We start from the raw sequence: 9,680 nt of genomic DNA on the forward strand, positions 1-9,680 counted from the left end.
GGAAAAGTGCAATACCAATGTCAGTAAGGGCCAGAAAACAAAGAGTATCGGTTTGTTTCTTAAAAAGCTTACATGTTTTCCTGTCTCCCATAAAAGAGTTTGATGTCGCATTTGATTCTTTTATTGAATATTTTGGCATGTCATTACTTGTGTTTGTCTCGGAATTATTTTACTGTAAGTCTTCTCCTTCTTTACGTTTCTCTGTAGCTTCAATGGAATAGGGATTTTCGGGAAATTTAGGGGAAACTGGGCTGCGATTTGCTTCTCTACTTTTCCTTGTTGATTTAGCTCTACTGGGCGTGTCTTCTCAAGTCCTTCAATTGTGCTCTCTATCTCGAATTTATGCTACCCTAATGATACATCTCTCTTTGGGCATCGATTACCAAGCTTTGTTATACAATTTTCAGAGCCTGCAAATTTTGGCGACTAGGACAGCTTTGGCTATGGGATTCCAGCTCGAATTTGTGGCTGTGGATGCTCTCTAAAGACCTCTACTCTTTCTTGACTTAACCAGAAACACAAATGTAAATCTCATGATCGTATAACATGAGAGTAATTTATTTTGGATGCAATTCTCTACTCCTTAGGTAAAGGATATTGCTTCTTCTCTTATTTTCCTTTTTTTCAATATCCGCTAATGAACAACATGTTAGATGTTTAACGCTTATTGTTGCTCTCTTGTTTAACGCTTGTCTCTACTTAAATTTGTTTCATCTTCTCCTTCAGCTCAGGCGGTTGAAAGAAAATGATGAAGCAGCCTTTTTAAACAATAACTCCATCAACTCAGGTACTCAGCTCTGTCTATATATATCTAAAATTGATGACAGTACTCAGCTCAGTTCGTGAGTATTAATTGTCTGGACTTACAGTGAGTTTAATTGTTTCAACTAGACTTATGCGCCAAGAGCATTTGCATTAGAAACAACTCTACATTTTAGATTTTTTTTCTATTGTTGCTTGTCTCTACTTAATTTGTTCCTTCTTCTCATTCAGAGTACGTCCTTGCAAATAAAATGATGAAGCAGCAATTTCACACAATAATTACCCTACTGATGCATCTCTCTTTGGGCATCGGTTACACACCTTGTTACACAATTTTCAGAGCCTGCAAATTATGGCGACTAGCGGAGCTTTGGCTATGGGATTCCAGCTCAAATTATGGCGACTAGCGGAGCTTTGGCTTTGAAGCCTCTGGTTGCTCTCTACGTGAATCTATGGCACAAGGATGCTCTCTATCTCGAAATCTATAATCCAACATGTTGTGTGTCGAGAGATGAATAAAAATTAAATCATAGTGTCGCTGCTCTCCCCTAAGCTTACTCTGATTTTTTGACAAATAAAATGAGTGACAAATAGAAAACCTGATAACTTAGACTACAACATTTTCATTAGAAAATCTATGTTAAATAACTCTTCCTTACCTCCAACAAAATTTTAATACGTTTTAAAATATTTTAGTTACTTACATAACATATATATGTGTGTAAAAGTAAATATTATCCCAGGTTAAATGTGTGTATATTTATATTAGATTAGGCCCGCATCTATATTAACATTTTTGAAGTACATTTTGTGTTATGTCCATTAAAGTTTTATTCCCATAAAATATCCAAAAATATCTTTAGAGATTGTATAATCTCTCAAATTTAAATGATACAACTGATTTTTCATAACAAAAGTTTACAATCCCCATAATTATTTTAACATTAATAAAGTTCATAAAAACGAGAACCCAATTTTCGAATGATTAGGAAACCAACATTTTGGGTGTATATGCGGATTAAGTATCTTACGAAACCAATTATCTAACAAACAAATATTTGTGAAGTACATGCAGATTAAGTACTTCAAAAATATTTAACAAACAAATTTAAATAATACAACTTAATTCGAATTAATCTCTCAAATCTATATATACATTTTTGAAGTACATTTTGGGTTCTACCCTTATATTTGTACTTATTAAAAAACTATTTACAAAGTTAATTTCTAAATTTTTTCCAAAAATAGCATTAATTTAGATTTTGTTTCCAAAATATTTTACATACCATTCCAACTAAAAAAATACAGCATAATCAATATGAAAACATAAACTATGATATATTTAACCACACCTTGTATTGTGTATTGAAGATATTTTATCTATGAATTCTTTGCAAACAAAGAAAACAACAATTTGATTCCTATTTTGTTTTCCAAAACAAGTGAGCTTTGATTCTTAAAATACTATATAATATTACGAATATGTAAAATTTTTAAAAAATAAAATACTATATAATATGGTTATCTAATAGATGGTTTATAAAAAAGACATGTTCGAATTAATAAAACATCATTAAATTTGTGCTAACATGGGTTAAATCCTCATTTTATTATTTGTCAACACTATTAATATTATTATATTTGACATATAAAAATTAAGTTGATTTAACTAATATTGTGTAAAACAATGAAATCATAAGGAAAAATGTGACTTAATCATAGCGTATAAATGACTTAATAGGTATTTAGATATTTTATTTTTTTGTTATAATAACTAAAAATCAAAATCGAATCTCAAACACTAAACAAAACAAACTAAATATAGCAAACAAATGGTCATGAAGTATATTACGGATTAAAAAATTAATATAAATATTTAGACGCATACACTGTCGGGAAATTTAGTTATTCCTCTATTTGGAAGACATACAATATTTAACAAAAAAATACAATATAAAATATAAATAAGAATAAAAATTAAATGTATGTGGTGTACGCCAGGTTAAAAAAAAGAAACTTGTAAACAAATGAAAACAACAGTTAATTGATTTTAACTAAAAATTATGTTTCTCTTCTATTTTATATGTGTTAGTGTTTCTTTTTGATTATAATAAGTTTAAGGTTTGGTTTTTACTTTCATTCAGTTTTATTACACTCCACCATCTATTTGTATAATTGGCCATACTTAACACACAATAGCCCTGTTCACAATAGCCCTGTTCTTTTCTCTCTCGCGCGACATGTTCCGGCGACCAGAAATTACACGGAGGACACTGGTTTTTTTCTCTTTAACTGTTGCTGGTTTTCCTCCCTTCCTCCATTGTTATAGCTTTTGTTCTTAATAATTGGTGTCACTGGTTTTATTCAGAGTCGCCGTTTTATTAGGCGTCTCACTTTAGCGACACTTGCATCGCTACTTTAAGTTTTTCAGTAGCAGATGTGTCGTTGGATTATTAAAAGAACACGGCCAATATACTTATTTTCATCTTAAAATAATATACATATTAACCAAATTTATATTCAATATTCAATATACATATCTACCCGCATATACGCCCATAAATGTAACATAAATCTATTGAGAACAAAAAAGATTAAAGTAACTAAATTCTATATAAATAGAAGGTGGAGTGTGTAACCTGAATTCATAAAACTGTCATAAATAAAATTTTACAACATACAACATCAATTAAAATAAAGTTTAGTGATAAATAAAATATAGGTTCACGGTATACCGCGGGTTAAAATCTAGTATTAATTATAAGAAAAATATAAAAAATTTTAAGTTATATATATATATATATATATATTTTAAACCTGATTTATAGTTAACGCACTCCATTTTGCAATACAATTTTACTGTAGATTTTTATATGATATTATATTAAAATTAGATTTTTACATCATATTAAAATCAATCATTGTATCAAAGTTATATCTTACTTCATATTTAAAACAATTAAAAATTAGTGAAACATAATTCTCAAAGAAAAAACTGAATACTAATATTATCTCATAATTGAAAACTAACAATATCAAAAATTCATAGACGTTTATTAAGTTTCCTCAAATTTTTATGAATTTAAAGGAAAATTTACTTCCAAGAAAAAAAAATATTAATATGTAAATATATGCTCTAATTTACGTAAACATATATATAAATATATATGTTATTTTTTTTTCAAAGTTTGATCTCATAGTTAAATTTTGACAAACAGAAAGAAACAAAAAAAGAAAATATAATTAATATAGGTCATAAATTGCACATAGCTTTAACAATATAAAGAAGTTTAGTGGTGGTGTATTTGAAAAAAATATAACAACAATTTATTGGTGAATATCTAAAATATTTTTTCTTTTACTATTATTAATAATTGATAGTATAATTTTATTAATTATGGTATTATATAAAAAATTGTATAATTTCCTTATTTTTTTCTAATAGAATTAGTTATTTCAAATTAGGAAGAGTATTATCTTCTTTGATATACATATAACAATTATCTTTTTATATTTATTAAAATTGTTAAAATCTTTTATGTCTTATAATTATCTTATTAATTATAAAATTAGTTGAAACAAAGTTTTTGTATAACACATGGCAAAATCTCTAATCGTTAAAATTGACAAGTGTCACTATAAGTTACTAACTTTGAAAACCAAACTTTATATAATAAGATATATGTGGGTAAATCTATATGCATATATATAAACTTTCTACAGTTTTCTTGTTTAGTGTTAATTTTTTACTATTTTTCAAATTTAACCCAACTGACATAACTTATATTATATTTGATTACCAAAATTACAAATATTTGTTTTGATCCTAGAAGATAAAATTTGTTTCATTTTCTAAATCATATTATTTTAAAGTTGAAATGTTAATTTTACTCTAATAGAGATTTTGTAGAATATTAGTACAAACTTTCTACAGTTTTCTAGTTTAGTGTTAAATTTGTACTATTTTAAAAATTAAACCCAAGTGACATAACTTATATAATAATTGATAACCAAAATAACAAATATATTTTTTGATCCTAGAAGATAAAATCGGTTTCATTTTCTAAAAACATATTATTTGAAAGTTGAAATGTTAATTTTACTCTAATAGAGATTTTGTAGAATATTAGCAAAAATGAGATATGTAAAATTTAGAAAAACAAACTTATTGTAGATGTATTTTAGGAATGTTCTGTTACATATAAAGATTATATAAAAATAACTTAAAATTACTTTAAGTAAATAAGAATCAATTTAACAGACATATTTTGAAAATTGACTTTAAGTAAATAAGAATCAATCAATTTTTTTTTTTTTTCCGATTTTAAAAATTATAGGTTTTAGGTAAACCTGACCATGTTTTTAGGCCCTAATGAATGACTTTGGCTATCGAATAATCCTGACCATGTTTTCCACTTTGTTTTTAGGCCCTAATGCATGTCGAGTTTGGGTGGATGTTGTAAAGGTTACAGATGTTGTAGGTTGGAGACTATCTTCTAAGATCAATTATATGGAAGATGTGCATGAAACCTCTATTGCATGGCCAGAGGATAAAGTGGTACCTGTAGTGTTGAGATTTGGATTCATTTGCTTGTACTTGGGTTTTACATAAGTGGGGAAACAATGTCAACCTAATACAACATATTTTTGTCTTCAGAAGTGAATTGAAGTAAATTGATTGTTCTGAATTGATGGAATGAAGTATGTTTATTGCTTCTAAGTTTATGCGGCTATGTTTGAGATTGATCAGTTTAAGACATGACTTTTGGTTTTGGTTATCGCTTCTGTCGGTTACATGTTCTTTTCTAGAGTTCATATTTTTAATATATTCACTTTGTATGCTTTAGATCTTCTATGGAAAACCAATGGTATTTTATAATCTTTTGTTTTTTTTCAATATATCATTTAGAAATCCCAATTAGTAATTGTAGTGCCCCATCTCGCGATCCTAAAGGGGGGCAATTTGTTTTAAGGAAAATGATAGCAGAAGGAGCTCAACAAACTTGGGGAACCAGCTAGCTAAGCTATGGTCAGCTACACAAGATGATACACTAGCTAGATCAGCTAGACGAGCTGGCCGACAGCTCAACAAAACTCGGTTATCTAATCCGGTGTTGACCAGCTGGGTGGTCCGGTCTGCTAACACTCGAGGATGAGTGTGGTAGCTCAGTTGCATGAGCGGCCACCATCGGAAGGGTGCGACTCTTCAAAGAGAGGCAACCCATCGAAAAGGGGCGAGGAATGGGTGTGTCCTTTCATGGAACACACCCATTGGCGTCCTATATAAAGGATGGACGCCCAGGCCATTCAACACACCATCATCCATCCATCGTCCGTCTATGCCTAAGAAGAAAATGGGGTGCGGCTCGGCGAGTACATCGATACTCGTCCAAACTAATGCGCATGCTACCTCTCTATCAAAGGTACAATGAGACAAGCAACGGTTTGACAATCGGGTCAAACTGATCGAAATATAAGCGACGCTTTGACGATGGAGTCAAACTGATCGCAAGATGATTGACGGTTTGATCATGGAGTTGAACTAATCGAAAGGTCAGCGAAGATCCATGCCAATGGTAGGATCGATCGAGGGTTTATCAGTGATTCAATCGTTACTCGGATTGGGTGATTGAATGATCGACAATACCAGCAGTAGATTGGATTGATCGGTCAGGTGGTCGACTAGTCGTTCAGAAGTATCAGCCTAGTCGGTGGTTGATCGGTGATTCGATTATGGGGTCCGATCAGAACTGGCTCTAATAATAAGACCGACGATTCGATGGAGGTTCGTAAGATATGACCGAGAGGTCAATGGATGATACGACCGATTGGTCAAATAGCGGCACATCTGGTGCCAAACTTCGGGAACAAGAGTGGCTTGGGAAGGTAATAGCGCAACCGATCACCGTGAACCAAAGGACTATAAGTCCCCATCTCAAATGTGCAAAGCCTATGGGGTTGATTGGTTTGGTGGCTAAGTCACAAAGGGATGGGTCAAGGGTAAAAATTATATACCGTTGCGTATAAAGGTTTACAAAGCAAGGCCACAAGGAAAAGCTAAGTAAACGTGTTAAATCGATGGATGTTCGGCCGAGAATTGGGCTGAACGAAAGCCGTGATCGTGGACGCTGAGACATCCGGGTCGGGGTTTTTCAAGTTGGTATTAGAGCATGCGCGATCCTGTGAGGATGTATGCGATTATGCTATGTGTTTGAACGAAATGGAAAATATTACCCGTGACCCATCCCTCGAAATGAAACGAGGGTCGAGTACATCGATACTCATCCGAACTGATGCGTATGCTACCTCTCTATTGAAGGTACGCTGAGACATGCGACGGTTTGGTAATCGGGTTGAACTGGTTGAAAGATAAGCGACGGTTCGACGATGGGGTCGAACTGATCGCAAGATGATTGAGGGTTTGATCATGGAGTCAAACTAATCGAAATGTCAGCGACGATCTGTGCCAATGGTCGGATCAATCAAGGGGTTAATCGGTGATCCAATCGCTAGTCGGATTAGGTAATTGAATGATCGACGATTCGAGCCATTTGATGGATTGATCGGTCAGGTGGTCGACTAGTCGTTTAGAAGTATCGGTCTGGTTGGTGGTTGATCGGCGATTCGATTATGAGGTCTAATCGTTCGATCGGACTAGTCATTTGGAAGTATCACCCAACTGCATATATTTCTAGGACTTACTTGGTGAGCACGTCCAAGTCTGCCATTATTGCCTTCATCATATCCCATTGTTCCTGGGACGATGGTACTGCATTTGGTTGCCCATTTACGTCAGTTGCACCACTATTTTTTGGATGATCATGATCTGGTTGCTTCTCTCCAGCTACTGGTCCGGCTAGATTCTGGGCGTTCGTGTTCCCTATGTCGACGTTGACTACTGTCTCCGTGGTGTGAAAGACTCCAACCCGTACGTCTCGGTGTCCGCGATCACGACTTTCGTTAGGCCCCATTCCTGGCCGAACATCCATTGATTTAACCCGTTTACTTAGCTTTGGCTCGCGGCCTTTGTAACGCCTGCGTCCTGCGATCCTAAAGGGGGGCAGTTTGTTTTAAGGAAATCGATAGCTATATGAGCTTAAGTAGCTAAGCTACTAGCTCGAATAGCTGGAATACAAGCTGAATGAGCTGAACAATCTCGATGAACAAGTAGTTCAGCTGCGGACAGCTATCGGCCAGCTATGGACAGCTATAGGCCAGCTGCGGACAGCTATGGACCAGCTGCGGACAGCTATGGACCAGCCGCGGACAGCTAGGCCAGCTAGTATCAGCTCGTCCAGCTAGCGTCCAGCTAGCGTCGGCTCGACTAAGCTCAGCCAGCTGTACAGTGGTGGACAGTCTCCGGGCCAGCTGGGGAGCTCGTGGACGGTCATGGGACGGTCATGGGACGGCATGACCGAACAGGCATGACCGAACGGGCATGGCCGGACAGGCACGGACGGACAGGCATGTCCGAATGTACACGATCAAAGGGCCTTGAGGGATAGGTGCCTTTTGGGGCCTAGACTTCGGCCAGGACACTATAAATAGAGGGCAAGACCTTCATTTCAACACACCGTCATCCTTCCATCGTCCATCTAAGCCTAAGAAGAAAAGGGGGTGCGGCTCGGCGAGTTTACTCGTCCGAACTGATGCACATGCTACCTCCCTATCAAAGGTACGATGAGACAAGCGGCGGTTCGGCAAGCGGGCCGATCCGATCGTAGGATAGGCGGCGGTTCGTCCATGGAGACGAACCAATCGCAGGATGATCGACGGTTCGATCATAGAGTCGGACCGATCGAAAGGTTATCGACGATCTGCGTCAATGGACAGATCGATCGAGGGTTGACCGGTGATTCAATTGCTAATCGGATCGGGTGATTAAAGGATCAACGATACGAGCCGTAGGTTGGATTGATCGGTCGGGTGGTCGACGAGTCTGTCGGAAGTATCGGCCTGGTCGGAGGTTGATCGGCGATTCGATTATGGAGTCGGATCGTACGATCGAAGCAGGCGCTGATACCAAGACTGACAAGTCGATGGCGTTCAATGGTATGACCAATGGGTCAACTAATGGCACGTCATATGCCAAGCTTCGGGTACACGAGTGGTTCGGGATGTGGTCGTAATTGCCAACCATCTGGTCGATATGCTATGTGTTCGATGTCTTGAACAATGACTCGATTCACGAGCACATCTTGGCGAACACATTCCCGTTCCCAAGCATGTTTTCGGTCTTATCAGAGATTTCCATTTCGTCCGAACACATAGCATAACTGCATACGTCCTCACAGGATCGCGCATGCTCTGATACCAACTTGAAAGACCCCGACCCGGACGTCCCAGTGTCCGTGGTCACGGCTTCCATTCGGCCCCATTCCCAGCCAAATATCCTTTGATTTGGTTACGCAGCTTTGGCTCGCGGCCTTGCTTCATAACCCCTTTACGCAGCGGAATATAACTTTAACCTTGACCCATCCCTTTGTGCTTAGCCATACAACCAACCAACGCCACAGGCTTGCACTTATTAGGGATGGGGACATATAGTACCTTCGGTTCACAGTGAACGGTTGCTCTGTCGGCTTCCCGAACCACTTGTGTACCCGAAGCTTGGCATCAGACGTGCCATTAGTTGACCCATTGGTCATACCATTGAACGCCATTGACTTGTCAGTCTTGGTATCAGCGCCTGCTTCGATCGTACGATCCGACCCCATAATCGAATCGCCGATCGACCTCCGACCAGGCCGATACTTCCGACAGACTCGTCGACCACCCGACTGATAAATCCAACCTATGGCTCGTATCATCGATCCTTTGATCACCCGATCCGACTAGCGATTGAATCACCGGTCAACCTTCGATCGATCCGTCCATTGACGCAGATCGTCGATAACCTTTCGATCAACCCTCGTGTG

The 9,680-nt window shown here is 36.7% G+C and overlaps 1 long non-coding RNA gene across 8 annotated transcripts in view; it reads left to right on the forward strand.

The window, feature by feature from the left end:
- LOC147940665 (uncharacterized) overlaps nt 1–1,450 on the forward strand; it is a 2,497-nt gene extending 1,047 nt beyond the window's left edge. For 4 of the 8 annotated variants that reach the window (XR_015561564.1, XR_015561566.1, XR_015561565.1 and 1 more), the window contains exons 4-6: nt 408–587; nt 727–787; nt 994–1,450. This is a non-coding gene — a long non-coding RNA (uncharacterized LOC147940665). The remainder of the gene's footprint in view (nt 1–407; nt 588–726; nt 788–993) is intronic. The other 4 variants (XR_015561567.1, XR_015561570.1, XR_015561568.1 and 1 more) reach the window with 2 other exon arrangements.
- The last annotated feature ends 8,230 nt before the right edge of the window (nt 1,451–9,680 follow it).

Source organism: Camelina sativa, chromosome 7, assembly GCF_030686135.1.
Source record: "Camelina sativa cultivar CO46 ecotype springtype chromosome 7, ASM3068613v1".
In the NCBI taxonomy this organism is placed as follows: Eukaryota; Viridiplantae; Streptophyta; class Magnoliopsida; order Brassicales; family Brassicaceae; genus Camelina; species Camelina sativa.